Source organism: Pseudophryne corroboree, chromosome 6 (genome assembly GCF_028390025.1).
Source record: "Pseudophryne corroboree isolate aPseCor3 chromosome 6, aPseCor3.hap2, whole genome shotgun sequence".
Classification (NCBI taxonomy): Eukaryota; Metazoa; Chordata; class Amphibia; order Anura; family Myobatrachidae; genus Pseudophryne; species Pseudophryne corroboree.
Window position 1 is genome coordinate 403,784,057 of NC_086449.1, and position 19,478 is coordinate 403,803,534.

Genomic DNA, 19,478 nt, shown 5'->3' on the forward strand with positions numbered 1-19,478 from the left:
TCCCCCGACCACCCCAAAACATTTGAAAGGCTCCAATGTACTGGGTCAGTGCAGGACGGAAATGATCCACTACTTCTCAACCTCCTCCCTCCCCATAGCCCTTCTCCACCTTCCTCCAGGGGCATCTTCCCTCTTGCACCCATCTCCACCCATCTGTGCGGTTAGTTGCTGTGGGACCTGGATCTTTATTACCTCCCACTTCATAAGTTTCTCCCCTCTTCCCCCTCAGATCCCCCTTCATCCTTTTCTGCCCCCCCTTCCTCACTACCCCCTTGAATAGCAGCAATAAGAAATTCTTTAAAACTCATAAAATAACAAATGGGCCCCTTATTGTGGTCTAATATACACTGCTCAAAAAAATAAAGGGAACACTTAAACAACACAATGTAACTCCAAGTCAATCACACTTCTGTGAAATCAAACTGTCCACTTAGGAAGTAACACTGATTGACAATCAATTTCACATGCTGTTGTGCAAATGGAATAGACAACAGGTGGAAATTATAGGCAATTAGCAAGACACCCCCAATAAAGGAGTTGTTCTGCAGGTGGTGACCACAGACCACTTCTCAGCTCCTATGCTTTCTGGCTGATGTTTTAGTCACTTTTGAAAGCTGGCGGTGCGTTCACTCTAGTGGTAGCATGAGACGGAGTCTACAACCCACACAAGTGGCTCAGGTAGTGCAGCTCATCCAGGATGGCACATCAATGCGAGCTGTGGCAAGAAGGTTTGCTGTGTCTGTCAGCGTAGTGTCCAGAGAATGGAGGCGCTACCAGGAGACAGGCCAGTACATCAGGAGACATGGAGGAGGCGGTAGGAGGGCAACAACCCAGCAGCAGGACCGCTACCTCCGCCTTTGTGCAAGGAGGAACAGGAGGAGCACTGCCAGAGCCCTGCAAAATGACCTCCAGCAAGCCACAAATGTGCATGTGTCTACTCAAACGATCAGAAACAGACTCCATGAGGGTGGTATGAGGGCCCGACGTACACAGGTGGGGGTTGTGCTTACAGCCCAACACCGTGCAGGACATTTGGCATTTGCCAGAGAACAACAAGATTGGCAAATTCGCCACTGGCGCCCTGTGCTCTTCACAGATGAAAGCAGGTTCTCACTGAGCACATGTGACAGAGTCTGGAGACGCCAAGGAGAACGTTCTGCTGCCTGCAACATCCTCCAGCATGACCGGTTTGGCAGTGGGTCAGTAACGGTGTGGGGTGGCATTTCTTTGGGGGGCCGCACAGCCCTCCATGTGCTCGCCAGAGGTAGCCTGACTGCCATTAGGTACAGAGATGACCCCTTGTGAGACCATATGCTGGTGCGGTTGGCCCTGGGTTCCTCCTAATGCAAGACAATGCTAGACCTCATGTGGCTGGAGTGTGTCAGCAGTTCCTGAAAGACGAAGGCATTGATGCTATGGACTGGCCCGCCCGTTCCCCAGACCTGAATCCAATTGAGCACATCTGGGACATCATGTCTCGCTCCATCCACCAACGCCACGTTACACCACAGATTGTCCAGGAGTTGGAGGATGCTTTAGTCCAGGTCTGGGAGAAGATCCCTCAGGAGACCATCCGCCACCTCATCAGGAGCATGCCCAGGCGTTGTAGGGAGTTCATACAGGCACGTGGAGGCCACACACACTACTGAGCCTCATTTTGACTTGCTTTAAGGACATTACATCAATGGCCCTCATTCCGAGTTGTTCGCTCGCTAGCTGCTTTTAGCAGCATTGCACACGCTAGGCCGCCGCCCTCTGGGAGTGTATCTTAGCTTAGCGGAAGTGCGAACGAAAGATTAGCAGAATTGCTACAAAATAATTCTTTGCAGTTTCTGAATAGCTCCGGACCTACTCACAGATTGCGATCAGCTCAGTCCGTTTAGTTCCTGGTTTGACGTCACAAACACGCCCTGCGTTCGGCCAGCCACTCCCCCGTTTCTCCAGCCACTCCCGCATTTTTCCCTGACACGCCTGCGTTTTTTTGCAAACCCAGAAACGCCCCTTTCCTGTCAATCATTTACCGAACAGCAGTGCGACTGAAAAGCGCCGCAGAATCCACAGCAAATCTGCTAAGTTTTTTGTTAAATAACTAAGCGCATGCGCCCTGCGTGCCTTGCGCATGCGCAGTTTGCAACAAATCGCAGCATAGCGAAAAATCGGCAACACGCGAACAACTCGGAATGACCCCCAAAGTTGGATCAGCCTGTAGTGTGTTTTTCCACTTTCATTTTGAGTGTGACTCCAAATCCAGACCTCCATGGGTTAATACATTTGATTTCCATTGATAATTTTTGTGTGATTTTGTTGTCAGCACATTCAACTATGTAAAGAACAAAGTATTTAATAAGAATATTTAATTCATTCAGATCTAGGATGTGTTATTTTAGTGTTCCCTTTATTTTTTTGAGCAGTGTACTATTATCTGCATTCCCCATAGTGTCCTTTATATTGTTTTTAACAATAATGTGTGTGTGTGTGTGTGTGTGTGTGTGTGTGTGTGTGTGTGTGTGTGTGTGTGTGTGTGTGTGTTTGTTTGTAAATTGTAGGGCCCAGGACTGATTAAATAGGCAGCCCCCCCACAGTCCAGCAAAATAAACCCCCACTCCAGTAATGAGAGAATGAGGGTAAGAGAGAGAGACTGGGGGAGTGTCACTAATCAGTCTGTCCTCTCATGTCGCTGGATCACTTACCGTTCTTGCCGCGCTAATACCCGATCAGGTGGCAAGCTGTCAAAATCCGGTGCCCATGATAACTATAAAGGTCTCAGTATTTCTCAGCCTACTAGGCCACAGTTCACTGCCAGCCAGATCCAGAGTTCTGTCTCAATCACCTGACTAGTATAGCCAATCGTTAGTCAGCCTGTGCAGTCCTACACCACCTGATGCTGCTCAACAAATCTTTGCTAAGCCCTGGGTATTTATTCCATCAGCTGACTCACAGAAGATGCCTGTACAATGTCTAGCCTAGTCATTACTAGGTGAAGCTAACAGTGCTCCTGCTGTTTATTCCCTGTGAATCCTGCCGGTACAGTTTTGCCATTATCTGGTATAGAGACCTCCTGAACTGCTTTCCATCAGTGCAGGTCATTCGTCAGGTCGCAGTTCTCAGGTCAGTTGCTACGGACTATCTGCTTGCCTCACTAATTCCTGCTACCATCCATTCCGGTGTGTGGGTTTCCGGTGATCCCAGTTCCTGGATTACAGTACAACCCAGTATCAAACCTGGTAAATCCACTGTCCAGTTCTGTCACTCCAGCATTTCCGGATTACAGCATCTACTAGAGAGTGTCACATACCATTCACAGTAACTACCCAGTATTCAGCCTGGTCAAACTGCTGTTACACTCACTCTTTCTACAGAAACCTTTCATCTACCAACACCGAAGTCCCTGATGGTCCAGTGGCAGGGTCTGGCACTCTCTGCCAAGGCTCGGGTTCGATTCCCGGTTGGGTAGGCTTACTGACTCTATTTCGCATTACATGTCGGGTGGTATCCTCAAGCCAGCTAGTTTCACATATTCTCCAGACACCTACACTGACAAATATCCTGACCCGGGTTCAAAAACAAATACAAGCGTGACAGAGAGAGAGAAAGACCGAGGGGGAGAGATAAACTGATGGATAGGGAGACACAGAGAGAGAGAGAGAATGACAGCGAGAGAGACACTGAGGGATAAAGACACTGAGGGAGAGAGAGAGAGGGAGAGACTACCTGTTACAGCAGCAGGTCTCTGATGGGGGTGGGCACTTCACGGCATTAGGCCCCTTCCCAGAGGCGTCACTAGGGTTGGTGTCACCCGGTGTGGTAACTCATGGTGTCACCCCCCCATGGACCTCCGCGTGCGTGCGTGTGTGTATATATATATATATATATATATATGTAAACACACACACACACATACGGTGATCGAAGAAGGAAGTGGGGATATGGAAAATTGAAAGGGGTAGTGTCCAATCAGAAGGGGGGTATCCTTAAGAGGCACTGGGTGAGAGGGAGGACACATGGTGGAGGAAGGGACTGAGGAGGACGGGGGCATTGGGTGAGAGGGGGATGCAGGGTGGGAGCAGGACATAATGGATAGAGGGACAGAGGAAGGGGGAGATGCTGGGTGGGAGAGGACGCAGAGTGGGAGAGGGACATACTGGGGACTGGGACGCTGGGTGGCAGAGGACGCAGAGTGGGAGGGGGACATGCTGGGTGGGAGAGGACGCAGAGTGGGAGGGAGACATGCTGGGGACTGGGAGGCTGGGTGGGAGAGGACGCAGAGTGGGAGGGGGACATGCTGGGGACTGAGACGCTGGGTGGGAGAGGACGCAGAGTGGGAGGGGGACATGCTGGGGATTGGGACGCTGGGTGGGAGAGGACGCAGAGTGGGAGGGGGACATGCTGGGGACTGGGACGCTGGGTGGGAGAGGACGCAGAGTGGGAGGGGGACATGCTGGGGACTGGGACACTGGGTGGGAGAGGACGCAGAGTGGGAGGGGGACATGCTGGGGACTGGGACGCTGGGTGGGAGAGGACGCAGAGTGGGAGGGGGACATGCTGGGGACTGGGACGCTGGGTGGGAAAGGACGCAGAGTGGGAGGGGGACATGCTGGGGACTGGGACGCTGGGTGGGAGAGGACGCAGAGTGGGAGGGGACATGCTGGGGACTGGGACACTGGGTGGGAGAGGACGCAGAGTGGGAGGGGGACATGCTGGGGACTGGGACGCTGGGTGGGAGAGGACGCAGAGTGGGAGGGGGACATGCTGGGGACTGGGACGCTGGGTGGGAAAGGACGCAGAGTGGGAGTGGGACATGCTGGGGACTGGGACGCTGGGTGGGAGAGGACGCAGAGTGGGAGGGGACATGCTGGGGACTGGGATCTGGGTGGGAGAGAACGTAGAGTGGGAGGGGGACATGCTGGGGACTGGGACGCTGGGTGGGAGAGGATGCAGAGTGGGAGAGGTTTGGACGCTGGGTGGGAGAGGATGCAGAGTGGGAGAGATTGGGACGCCGGGTGGGAGAGGATGCAGAGTGGGATGGGGACAGACTGGGGACACAGGGTTGGAGAGAAACATACTGGACAGACTGTCATTTCATTTTAAAGCCTACCAGCTCCAGCGGCGGCAGGTACAGGAACCAAGCGCCCGGCGGTGCTCCTTCACCGGCAGTGACGAGATCCAGGCGCATCTCCCGTGCGCGCCCGGCGGTGCTCCGGCGGTGCTCCGGCGGTGGCAGGCAGGGATGAGAGCCGGCCCGGGTACCCGCTAGCTGCAAAGACAGGAGCCGGGCGCACCCCACGTGGGCACCATACACTGGACTCCCATTCTTCCTCCCAGAATAATACATCTACGGTCTACCCCCCCGAATGGCCTGCCCTGCGGTGCCGGCGTGATGACATATATATATATATATATATATACATTACACTCACACAATATATATATATATATATATATATATATATATATATATATATATACAGTCACTGGAAAGGGCACTCTGGGATATCCATTGTAATAGCCGGGGTGCCTTCCCAAATGAATAATAGATAAATGCAGGTGTGTCCCCTTAGAGAAAGGAACAGGCGGCACTCCTCCGGACTTTTTCAAATAAGCTGTTGCTTTTAATAGAACAACGTTTAAGGCCCAATGGCCTTTTCATCAAGTGCAATAAAAGCGATAAAAGATGAACATACCTTATATATAAGAGGACTGTGAGTCCAACAGTGTGTCTCTCCCGCCTCTCCGTGGGTGGCGCCGGTACTGTGACGTAACCGGCGCACTGAACGTGACTCTGGGCAGCTGGACGAGATGCATGCTGGGACCGTAACTAAGGACACCAGCGGGCGGTTGCTGGGAAAGGCGTGTCGCTGCCGGGAGCATGCCGGGTGGGTAGTTAAGGAAGCCAGCGGCTGGTTGCTAAGAGCGGCATGACGTCACGGTGAGTGACACACTGCACCCGGCATCTATTGATTGCGGCAGTACAGACCCGGCGACGCCGCGGCGGTAAAAGTAGTCAGGCCAGGCGGGTGTACAGCTCTTTTTGGTGTCACCCTATTGAAGGGTGACACCTGGGTGCGGGCCGCACCCCCCGCACCCCCCTCATGACGCCACTGCCCCTTCCCCATATACCCACGAATCACTGCATTATGGGCCTAATTCAGGTTGGATCGCAGTGTGTGATCCAACCGTAATTATTGAGAAAAAGATGTGGGCGCATGCGCAGCGTCCATCCTGCGCGCGTGTGTGTGTGTGTGGGGGGTGCAGAAAATGCGATTGCCTCAGCCTGTCAATCAGGCAGAGGTGGACGCCGGTCGGGGAAGGGGGGTCGGGCAACGCTCTGTTTCCAGGGAGGAGATGGAGCATTGCGGGGGTGGTGCGGCACAAACGGGGGCATCGGGGGAAGGATCACGGCGGTTGCGTGATGTCACATGCAGCCACCGCGATTGAGAAGAATGCGGCGGGCCTCCTGCGGGAACAGCTAAGCTGTGCCGGCAGGAGGCTTCACTAATTTCTACGATGAAGCAGAATTTGCGAGGCGATCGCAATTTCTGCTTCATCAAGGAGGGGAGGGGGCAGAATTTGCATTCCTTACTGAATTAGGCCCTATGTCCATGAGGGAGGGGATCATCTACAATAGCCGCTGCAGGGATCCGGCGGTCAGTGCAATGTTTGCCACAATGAGAGGTCCCCTGGGATACTGCCCCATCTGGCCCTAATGATATGCTGCTCTGCTGCTCTAAGCCAGGTGTGCATCCCTTGTTCTGTCAAGGCCCGGGACTACAGTCCTTGCAGTCCACCCCCGATGACAGCCCTGGTGGCGAGTAAGTCCAGCAGCCCCTGAGGAGGTGACATTCAGCAATCTAGGGGTGCCAAAATTCAATTATAGCTTAGCCCACCCAACCTAAAAACATTGTGGTGCCCCTGGTTGTCTGTAAACACACAAGAGTCTGCATCTAACACTAGGGGGTATATTTACTAAGATCCGTAATTGTCGGGATTTGGAGGGAGATTAAACACGAATGACATCGAATGTGTGAATTTGCAACTTTTTTAATTTTTTACGCCTCATTTACTATGCTGTCGTATTCTGCATTTTCGTTTTTTCCGATGTCGATGTAATTCGTAATTTCGGCCAGTGTTTTACGGGAGTGATTAGTAAAACACTGCCGACCTTAACACAATGAATCCCGGCCGGATCTGTGAGATCCGTGCAGGGCTTCATTGTGTACTTTAAAAAAAGTGTTTAAAGTGTTAAAAATCAGGAAAAAAATTGCGTGGGGTCCCCCTCCTAAGCAGAACCAGCCTCGGGCTCTTTGAGCCGGTCCCGGTTGTAAAAATACGGGGGAGAAATTGACAGGGGTTCCCCCATATTTTAACAACCAGCACCGGGCTCTGCGCCTGGTCCTGGTGCAAAAAATACGGGGGACAAAAGACGTAGGGGTCCCCCGTTTTTTTAACACCAGCACTGGGCTCCACTAGTCATCCCGAGGCTGTCCCCCCCCATCCAAGGGCGGCGAATGGCTGATAGCCTTTTGTGTAAAAATAAGAATATTGTTTTTTGTAGCAGTACTACAAGTCCCAGCAAGCCTCCCCCGCAAGCTGGTACTTGGAGAACCACAAGTACCAGCATGCAGGGGGGAAATGGGCCTGCTGGTACCTGTAATTCTACTACAAAAAAATACCCAAATAAAAACAGAACACACACACCTTGAAAGTAAAAGTTTATTAAACATACATGCACACTTACATACATACTTACCTATGTCGACACGGTCTGCGGTAGACCGCGAGGTTAAGTGGGGCCAACCACAAGAGTGACCCCACTTAACCTCGCGGTCTACCGCAGACCGCAAAGTTCCCACCATTGGATACAATGAAGCGCCTATGCGCTATATTGTATCTCCAGTGCGCAGCCTGACTGACAGCTCAGGAGTGTACAGCCAATCAGCAGAGTGCCAATGACGTGGCGCTCCCTGATTGGCTGAAGGGACCCTCTTTGACAGCAGTCACGGGGGGTCCCGCCAGTCGGGGAAAGGGGATCCATGTGTAAACATGGATCCCCTTTCAGTGCGTGGTTTGGGTAATCCGTTTTTTTATTTTGCCAAGTCCCTGGATTACAAATTTAAAGAAGAGGACCGATCTACACAGGATTGTTTGTGAGTATAATTTTATTTACAGATACCCCATGGATTCTACTGGAGAAGAGGACCGACTGCTTTGTGTCAACATAGGTAAGTATGTATGTATGTAAGTGTGCATGTATGTTTAATAAACTTTTACTTTCAAGGTGTGTGTGTTCTGTTTTTATTTGGGTATTTTGTTTGTAGTAGAACTACAGGTACCAGCGGGTCCGTTTCCCCCCCGCATGCTGGTACTTGTGGTTCTCCAAGTACCAGCATGCGGGGGAGGTTTGCTGGGACTTGTAGTACTGCTACAAAAAACAATATTCTTATTTTTACACAAAAGGCTATCAGCCTCCCATCTGCCACCCTTGGATGGGGGGGGGGGGACAGCCTCGGGCTTCACCCCTGCCCTTGGGTGGCTGGAGGGGGGACCCCTCTATTTAAGGGGTCCCCACTCCTCCAGGGTACCCCAGCCAGGGGTGATTAGTTGGTGATTTAATTCCAGAGCCACAGGGACCAATATAAAAGTGTCCCCCGGCTGTGGCATTATCTCTCTGACTAGTGGAGCCCGGTGCTGGTGTTAAAAGACCCCTACGTCTTTTGTCCCTGTATTTTTTGCACCAGGACCAGGCGCAGAGCCCGGTGCTGGTTGTTAAAATATGGGGGAAACCCTGTCAATTTCCCCCCGGTATTTTTACAACCAGGACCGACTCAAAGAGCCCAAGGCTGGTTATGCTTAGGAGGGGGGACCCCACGCAATTTTTTTTTCTGATTTTTAACTCTTTCCCACCCCTTCCCACTGATAAACATGCACGGATATCATGGATCCGTGCATGCCTATCAGAACACGGTAAAAAAAGCAGGTCTATTTTAAAACTGCTTTTTTTTACGATTTGTATTTTTTCACGGCAGTGTTTGCCTGTTGCCGGTAGTGATTGTGAATTCGAATTTTTAGTAAATTACCAAGTTGTATAAAATAACAGGCGTGTTTGACCGATGGTGTATTCATTCGTATTTTTTTTTATTTGCCTTAAAAAAAAAATACAAATGCCCTCATCACTGCTGAGATTTGTGTTTAGTAAATTCCCGAGATGGCACTTTGAAGAAAAAACACCAACTCGGTCAAAATCGGGACTTTAGTAAATATACCCCCAGGTGTGTTAATTTCCTGTCTGGTGAACTGAATCTTATGCTGTTTTATGCCACTGAATTAAATCATTAACTTGTTAAGAAATATCAATAAAAGCATAGCCATTTCATGTGTTTACACCTAGGGTGGATCATTCCTCATTTCTGGCCATTAACATAACTGCCTCATAAAGAAATGACTGTAGAGGCGCAATATGAAAATGATCTAATGAAAGAACATGACAAGCCTTGCCCATTAAGTATTTATTAGCATGCCTTAACATGAATCAAGACAGGATGATTTTAGGATATGGATTAACTTGACTCCAGCCAAAACTATTCAGGCATATTAAATACAAACCACAAAAATGTATGTGCTAAGCAAAACAAAAAGTATATACAGTATATAAATAGTTACCAAAGGTGCAGCACTCGGCATAATAACCACAGTAGACAAAGTCCAGCAATGTTTCAGTGTATTCACAATATCATCAGGCTAAATGATACATACATTGCACATACCTTAAATACTTTCAATCACCACGTGTAACAGCTGGACCGGAACTGGGATTACGCACCTGGCCGGTGTCGGAGGCCAATGACATCACTCAGAGCAGTCATGGTCGCTGAGCGAGTGACGGAGTGCTTACGATCGCCATGGCAACAAAACAACACTAAAAGATAAAAAGTACAACATGACTGCATATGTAAAACAATATAAAATCACACACAGAGATCACAAGTATACAGCGTATCACCCACAAGTTAAGTACAGGCTAGTTATGTTAGAAATATAGGCATGTTAGAAATATGATAATACTATGCTTTCATTTAGACCTGGGGTGTCCAACCTTTCACCTTCCCTGGGCCACATTAGAAGATGAAAATTTGGTTTGGGCCGCACATAAAATAAAATAACAGTAACGATACCTGATCATCCAAAAAAACCATAGAAAACATAGTTAACATATTAAACTTACTTGGAAATGAAGTTAGTGAGATGTTTGACATTGTTTCTCAGCCACCAATGCATCCCCCCCCCCCCCACACGCACACTGTAGTCCTCTTCCTCTCCTCCTCTCCCTCCCCCCCCCCCTCCACACTGTGCTTCTTCAAGGGCCCACAAATGTCTCCCGCTGGGCTGAGCTCCGTGCTGCTGTCACGTGTGCCACTATGCAGTAGAGGAGGGCTACACTGTGACTGACAGCGGACCCCAAACCCCCCCCCCCCCCCCTCCCGGACACATTGTACTGCAGTGGCACCTGACTTCATCCTCGTTACCCCCTCCCCCCGAACCAATCTGTACTGTGGAGTTTAGACACCGCCGGCCTCATTTTACTGCTGCAGCGCTGGACATCAAGTCCATCTCAGCTCCCAAGAAACCCCCCGGACACTGTATTGCGGCGTGGCGCTGGACTTCAGACCAGACCCTCCCTTCCCCCGACACTGTACAGCGGTTCAGACCTCCTCTCTCCCCCCCCCCCCCCCCCCCCCGGGACACTGTACAGCGGCGCGGGCCATGGCCACGGACTTCAGATCCCGATTCCCCCCCCCCCCCCCCCCCGGACACTGTACAGCGGCGCGGCCACGGACTTCAGACACCCCCCCCCCGGCTCACTTACGAGTTCTTGTAGAACCAATTTCTCCGCTGGGCTCCTCTACTCTCGTGCTGCTCAGTCACGTGTGCCGCTATGCAGCGGAGGAGGGCTACACTGTGACTGACAGCGGAGAGGGCGTGAGCTGGTGCTGGTCCCAGCGGCAGCAATCCAATCAGGATGTGCTGACAGCCTGCTGGGGCCGGCTCAGCTTCACATGTGGTGTCCGTACTCTGCAAAGAAAAAAATGGATGGGGCGGGTGAAGCGCGCTGGCATCACCGTTGTGATGTGCCCCGGCCGCAAGCGCCGGCAGTGTAACTTGAAACTTTAGAATTTCTTTAAAAAAATTAAAAATTGCACTGGGTTGCATTACCAGCCGACCTGGGCCGCTTGCGGCCCCCGGGCCGCGGGTTGGACAAGCCTGATTTAGACCATGGGGCGATAATACCCCAAGTCTATGGGTGAGATACAAATGATATATCACGCCCAATTTCCTTTCTAAAATGATCTCCGTTGTAGCACATATTGTGCCCATAGTAATCAGGTTTAGCTGTGTAAAGGGTTGGGTGCCTCGCTACTCCAGGGGTAGCGAGCTGAAATAATGACACCACACCCCTGAGGGCAGAAACAGAACGGGTGTGGAAAGGGGTGAAAATAATTGAATCCCGCCCTATGAATCCACCTAGCTTCGCATTTCAATAGTTGTAAATTACGATCACCACCTCTATAGGAAATTGGCATGTGATCGATCATGCGATAACGGATACTTGGGAGACTATGGGGGTAATTCTGAGTTGATCGCAGCAGCAAGTTTGTTAGCAGTTGGGCAAAACCATGTGCACTGCAGGGGGGGCAGATATAACATGTGCAGAGAGAGTTAGATTTGGGTGGGTTATTTTATTTCTGTGCAGGGTAAATACTGGCTGCTTTATTTTTACACTGCAATTTAGATTTCAGTTTGAACATGCCCCAGCCAAATCTAATTCTCTCTGCACATGTTATATCTGCCTCCCCTACAGTGCACATGGTTTTGCCCAACTGCTGACAAGTTTTCTGCTGCGATCAACTCGGAATTAGGCCCTATGTTAGGCCTCGACAAAATGCCTTACCACGGGCTGATCACTGCTGCCACTCTGCAATGCACACGTATGGTTGAACTATGACCCAACATTCTTTCTTTAAATTTGCATTGTGTTTTGCCTATATATATATATATATATATATATATATATATATATATATATACATACATACATACATACATACATACATACATACACAAAAGTATCAGACCCATTACCACAGGTGTATAAAATCAAGCACCTAGCCATGCAGTCTCTCTTTGCAAACATTTGTGATATAAAAAATGGGTCATTCTGAAGAACTCAGTGACTTCCAGCGTGGTACTGTGACAGGATTCCACTTTTGCAATAAGACAGTTCGTGAAATTTAATCCCTTCTGGTCATTCCACCATAAACACTAAAGGTGGGTACACACTGGTAGATATATCTGCCAATCAATTGATCAGCAGATATGTGAAAATGGTATTTCCCAGCGCAAAATTAGTAAAAATGAGTGACAGAAATACATAATATCTCAAGATTTTTAATATTAAAAAATTAAAATTCATATGAAATATGCAATAAAATTAATTTCATAGAAAGATATAAGTCCTCTAAAAATGATGAACTAGTAGTCTTCAAAGAAGAGATAAATATAAATATTGCTATATAAATTCTAAAAACGAATTTTAATATCGGATAGATTCATAAGTATAGAGGTCCTCTAATCTTTGGAAAGATAATGCTTAATAAAACAATATATATATACAGATTTTTTTTTTGTATGTGAGTTCTAGCAGATGTTATATGTAAATAAAAGATTAAGACACCTATTACCAGTAAACAAAAAGACAAACTACATGTAACACATAGAGAAACTAGACCGCTGATGTGTACCTCTGAAATATATATCTGTTTAGATGCTGTCTTATACCATGCATTTGAGACACAAATTATATGCTTAAAAGACGTGTTCCCAAACAGAGGGGTGCGCTTATCAGCGACTTATCCACTCTGTGGGTGTGGAAAAAGAGATTTACAAAGTTTTTTTAAAAGAAGATAACTCCACAATGGCAGTGATTTGGAAAAGTCACAAGTTCAAGCTTATGCAAGCCAGTCCTTTAGCGCACTTCTGCCCTGGTGTGCTCCTGTATGCCAGTGTGTGTTGTTATAAATTAGGTGAAATACCTCAGCACCTCCTGTGTCTGGCGTCCTTTCAGTGTTGGAGATGTCCGATACTATCGCGTACCCTGTGACGGGTAAGTCCGGGGTCCGCCGGCGGATATCCTGTGCAAGCCGTTCTCAGCGCTGAGCGGCAGAGTTCAGGATCGATGAGATCTGGGATCAAAGCGTTTCGCCTTTGGTAAGGCTTCCTCAGGATTGCAGATCCATTAGCACAGTGTCAAAACCCTTTGTCTGATCAGCAGATATATCTATGGACGGATCGGACAGTGTGTTGAGCATACACACTGGCCGATCCGTTGGGGACTGGCATCATGAACTGGGCGGGCGTGTACATACGCCCGCCCAGTTCCGCTGTCAATCACCGCTGTCAATCACCGACGGCCGCTGCAGCATGTGTACGGGCGGTCGGCCGACCGCCCGTACACACACAGCGACGCGCCAATATATCGGTAGATATATTGGCCGTCGGCTGTGCAGTGGGGCCGATGCGATACGTCTGTGAACAACGGAGTTCACAGACGTATCAGCCGTACACACTGGCTGACGGACCCGCGATATATCGGGCGTTCAAGAGAATGGCCGATATATCAGCCAGTGTGTACTTACCTTAAGTGATATTATTAGAAAGTGGAAGCGTTTAGGAACAACAGCAACTCAGCCATGAAGTGGAAGACCGCGTAAAATCACAGAGTGGGGTCAATAACTGCTAAAGAGCATAGTGGGTAAAAGTCTCCAACACTGTCCTGATTCCACAGCTGAAGAGTTCCGAACTTCCACTGGTATTAATTTAAGCACAAAAACTATAAGGCGAGAGCTTAATGAATGGGTTTCCATGGTCAAGCAGCTGCATGCAAGCCTCACATCACCCAGTCCAATGCCAAGCGTCAGATGGAGTGGTGTAAAGCACACTGACACTGAACTGTGTTGAGCAGTGGAAACGTTTCTGTGGAGTGACAAATCACGCTTCTCTGTCAGAGTCTGGTTTTGGTGGATGCCGGGAGAACATTACCTGCATGACAGCATTATACCAACTGTGAAATTTGGTGAAGGAGGAATAATGGTATTGGGCTGTTTTCAGGCTAGCCCCTTATCTCCAGTGTAGGGCAATCCTAATGCTTCAGCATACCAAGACATTTTGGGCAATGCCCTTTTCTATTGCAACATGACTCTGTCTTAGATCACAAAGCAAGGACATGGTTTGATGAGTTTGGTGTGTAAGAACTTGACTCACACATAGCCCTGACCTCAACCCCATTGAGCACCTTTGGGATGAATTACGAGCCAGGCCTAGTCGTCCAACATCATTGCCTGACCTCATAAATGCTCTACAGAATGAATGGGCACAAAGTACCAACATTAGAGGGTATTTATCAAGACAGGTAACCGACACATTCTCACACCATGGAGACAGGAGGTGTGAGGATGTCCCGGTTACCTGTCTTAATAAAGGCCCTTTTAGGGTCGAAATGTCGACTTCTTATGAAATGGTGATGATTTAATAAGACTTTATTGGATTTTAAGTTTGGCGAGTGCCCTCTATCGGTCTTAATGACTCTACTGGATCTATTTGCGGAACATGAATTGTTGCCGTCGTGGAGCACCCCACCGATGATGCAGTTTGGATGTGAATGTGAATCACTATCTAATATATATATACATTTCTGTTCATTCTGAGGACGGGGCTTGCCGCCCCGAAACGTTAATGTTATTAATTAAAACTTCTTTCTACGATTTATGATCTCTGAGTGCCGTTTTCCATTGGACCGCTATTTCTCTGCTTTAACGGGCACCGGAGCCAGCTGACGGTGAGATTTGAGTGCCGGCACACACTGGAAGGATATATATATATATATATATATATATATATATATATATATATGGTGTACAGTTCCACGTGATGAAAATAATAATTGTAGAATTGTAGCAATAACATCATAGCAAAACAAAGGCAATTGTAATACTTTAATTATTTCTTAAAATGGAAATGTAATTATTACAATTTACACAACACATTTAAAATTGGATATGGTTAAAATACCGAAAGTTGGGATCCCAACAGTCAGGAAACTGGTTTAAATGAAAAGTAAAATGGTATATTTATCTCAAAGAGCTATAAACAATGATAGCATCTGCAAACCCTATCGGACATAGACTATTCCAGTGACATCTAAAAAAATACAGAGAGCATTACAGTAACCTCTACAAAATACAGGGACCATTCTATTTACCTATATACAGGCCCAGCGACAGGGGTGTACAAAGGGTACACCCGTCCCTGGCCCTGAAGCTCATAGGGGCCCCAAGGTTCAGAGGGGCACAAAACAGTTCAAAAGTACCTCACTTGATTCAGATGTCCATAGGTCCGGCGCCACACTACTAGTCACCACTGAAGCAGCAGCCTGGAGGACTGGAGGAGTGTGTGGTAAGTGTATATTTATTACCTTTCCATCCTAATGAAAACCCTATAAATGTGTGTGTGTGTGTGTGTGTGTGTGTGTGTGTATATATATATATATATATATATATATAAATATTTTGACATCTTTCTTGGGTCCAAGTTCAAAGGGAAGCAGTTAGCTTCCCGACATACGGGATCCCGGCAGTCAATATACCGACGCCAGAATCACGAGGGAGGACGAATTGCCGGCATCAAGATACCAACGCCGCCCAGGATGCCAGCATCACATTACCGACAACCGGCATCCCAAATATCTACACAGCAGGAGTCAGTGCCATCCTGCAGGGGGAAGGGGGGGGGGGGGGTGGAGGTTAGGTATAGGCGGGGGGGTTAGGGTTAGGGACCGGGAAGGGGGGGTTAGGGTTAGGCACTTAGAAGAAGAGGTTAGGGTTAGGCATCAAACAGGGAGGGTTAGGTTTAGGCAGCGGTGAAGGGAGGGTTAGGGTTAGGCACCAAGTGGGGAGGGTTAGGGTTAGGCACCCACAAGGTTATTGTAGGGGGAAAAGGAGGGTTCGGGGCATGCTGGGAGGCTGTCAGCATTCTGATGGATGGGATGCCATTGTTGGGATTCTAACCAACGGCATCCCGTCCATCAGGAAATCATACTGATCCCGTTCAGAACATGGGGGCCCCCCGAGACATCTGGTGCCGACCCTGCCTATATACAATACAGGAAGCATTCTAGAGACTAATATGCAATAAAAGGGTCTTCATAATGACAATGATAAAAAATTATATGATTAATAAATATATTGGGGATATACTGTACCCAGTAGCGGCTCTTGCCACAGGCAAGCAGGCTTTTTGCCTGGGGCGCCACTGTCCCCAGGGCGCCGCACCACCGTGGCAAGTGCTGCTACTGATCCCCACTCCCCTCTCCCTGGCTGCAGCAGTAGCCGTGAGCTGTGTGGGTGCCCACTGCAGTCGGCTTCACTGGCAGACACTAGAGGTCATAATTGACCTCTAGTGTCAGTGCGGCGCTGCTATGGGAGAGATGTCATGACATCTCTCCCATAGACAGGAGCCAGCGGTCGGAAACGGAGGGCAACGCAGTGGTCCGGAAGCAGGAGCGGGGCTGGTAAGTATTTTGTAGTTGTTGTTATTTTTAATTGTGTGTGTTTGTAAGTGGCGCTACTGGGGCACAGCTACTGGGGGCACAACTACAGTGGGCACAGCTACAGGGGGCAGAACTACTGGGGGCACTACTATTGGGGGCACAACTACAGAGGGCACAGCTACAGGGGCACAACTACTGGGGCACAGCTACAGGGGGCACAACTACTGGGGGCACTCCTACAGGGGGCACAGCTACTGGGGGCACAGCTACAGAGGGCACAACTACTGGGGTCACACTACGTGCGGGCACGGTGGGGGCGCAACAGGAAACTTTTGCCCTGGGTTCCACAAGGTCTAGAACCGGCCGTGACTGTACCATATAACACAGAGGTAGAAAATTTCACAAAACATAATATGTGCGGGATGCTACTCTGCATTAAGCAGCATGATATCGCTAGCGATGTCTGCTGGGCCAACCAGAAGATATCACTGACGACGGGTGGCGTGCATATCGGGCATACACACTGCCTGATATGCGCTGAGGTGAACAATATGTCGGTCTGATCTGCTGGATCGGATGACATATCGTCCAGTGTGTACCTAGCTTTACTCTTATTATCACAACCAACACTATACTCATTGGGGGTCATTCCGAGTTGATTGCTCGCTAGCTAGTTTTAGCAGCCGTGCAAACGCTGGGGAGTGTATTTTAGTTTAGCAGCCGTGCACCGCTGCGATCAGGTCATAACTGCGTATGCACTGCAATGCGCAGGTGCGTCGCAAGGGTACAAAGCGGATCGACACTCAGCTATGGGTTTGTGCAAAGAATCTATTTGCATGGCCATTCGCAAGGAGATCGACAGGAAGAAGGCGTTTGTGGGTGTCAACTGACCGTTTTCTGGGAGTGGTTGGAAAAACGCAGGTGTGTCCATGCGTTTGCAGGGCGGGTGTCTAACATCAATTCCAGCCCTGAACAGGCTGAATTGATCGCAGCGGCTGAGTAAGTCCTGGGCTACTCAGAAACTGCACAAAATCTGTTTGTACTGTTCGGCTGCACATGCGATTGCACACTTGCACAGCTAAAAAACACTCCCCGGTGGGCGGCGACTATGTGAACGCTGGACTGCAAAAAACCCTAGTGAGCGATCAGGTCTGAATTAGGCCCATTGGGGGTAATTCCAAGTTGATCGCAGCAGGATTTTTGATAGCAATTGGGCAAAACCATGTGCACTGCAGGGGAGGCAGATATAACGTGCAGAAAGAGTTAGAATTGGGTGGGTTATTTCTCTGTGCAGGGTAAATACTGGCTGCTTTATTTTTACACTGCAAATTAGATTGCAGATTGAACACACCCCACCCAAATCTAACTCTCTCTGCACATGTTATATCTGCCTCCCCTGCAGTGCACATGGTTTTGCCCAATTGCTAACAAAAATCCTGCTGCGATCAACTTGGAATTACCCCCATTGTCATTTCATTTGAACTACCTGCAAATGCTCCAGGTTCTTTCCATGTGCTCAGACATTGGACAAGCGTTACTGGAACTCTTATGAGGCAGCGCAGTGAAAAGGAGGTGGAGCGGAGCAGAGAGGGCCTGCTGATTTTGTGAATTGCAGAAGCTGTCCATCTGGTATTTCTAGCCCAACATACTGCATACAGACATCCTGATTTCCAGACTTTTCAGGGGAACCTGGGGGGTCATTCAGACCCGATCGCACACTAGCTTTTTTTGCAGCGGTGCTATCGGATTTGAACTGCTCTTGCGTATGCACCGCAATGCGCAGGTGTGTCGGCCGCCGGCGAGGGGGATCGCCAGATAGCGATGGATTTTATGAAGAAACTGATCTCACCGGCGATCGTAAGAAGATTGACAGGAAGAGGCCGTTTGTGGGTGTCAACTGACTGTTTCCAGGGAGTGTCCGAAGAAACGCAGGCGTACCCAGCCATTTTAAGGTAGGGATCCTGACGTCAGCTCCAGGCCGGATCATCGCAGCGGCTGAGTAAGTCCTGAGCTGTGCAGAGACTGCACATGGATTCGCACCCCTGCACAGCGATTACCCCCCCTCCCCCTGTAGGCGGCGACTACCTGATCGCAGCACTGCAAAAAACGCCAGCTTGCGACCAGGTCTGAATTAGGCCCCTGGACGGGTGGCAACACTGTATAGGGCATAGAGTGAGAAGCATTTCTGCAGCCATAATGGAGAATAAGTTACTACAGTGGTGTTGGGGGTGGTGTTCTGTAGAGTAGGGGGAGGGGGGTGATAGCAGAGGCGCATAGTTCACTCATATCATGATCACCCCTGCAACATAGGATGGTCATGCAGCTCTGGTGGTGCGCTATCAGTGTATGTGACTCTTACCCCATGAGAATTTTGTACTGTACTAAATTCTGTGTGTGTGAAAAATACATTTTATTCAAATTACTACTGTTTCTAAATACGGTCCTCAGTCCTAAAAAAAAATACTCAAAACACATACAAAAGAAATATACTGTAGCATTAGCTTGAGAACATCTGAATACTTATTGCTTCACCTATCAAGTGAAAGTGCAAACCTATGAATAGCCAGTATACATAATTCAAGTAAATGCTATACAAAGTGTCAGTAATAATGTAATAAGATTTCATATCATAAAAGAACATACTAAATACAGGGGATGTACTTATGATCCCGGCGGTATGCACACTGGAATCATTCATTATTGTGCAACTGAATCCACAGATTAATGGGGCTAATTCAGACTTGATCGCTGCTCTGCGTGTTCACACAGCAGCGATCAGGTCTGAAGTGCGCATGCGCTGGCACCGCAGTGCACCGGCGCATGGCAGACAGCCGACGGCTGTCTTAGCCCTGCGATCGCCTCTGCCTGATTGACAGGCAGA

The 19,478-nt window shown here is 48.9% G+C and overlaps 1 long non-coding RNA gene across 2 annotated transcripts in view; it reads right to left on the reverse strand.

Annotated features, from left to right (window-relative positions):
- The window catches only part of LOC134932447 (uncharacterized), a 147,223-nt gene that overhangs the window by 15,510 nt on the left and 112,235 nt on the right, over positions 1-19,478 (reverse strand). For both annotated transcript variants that reach the window (XR_010179356.1, XR_010179357.1), the window contains exon 3: positions 9,762-9,913. This is a non-coding gene — a long non-coding RNA (uncharacterized LOC134932447). The remainder of the gene's footprint in view (positions 1-9,761; positions 9,914-19,478) is intronic.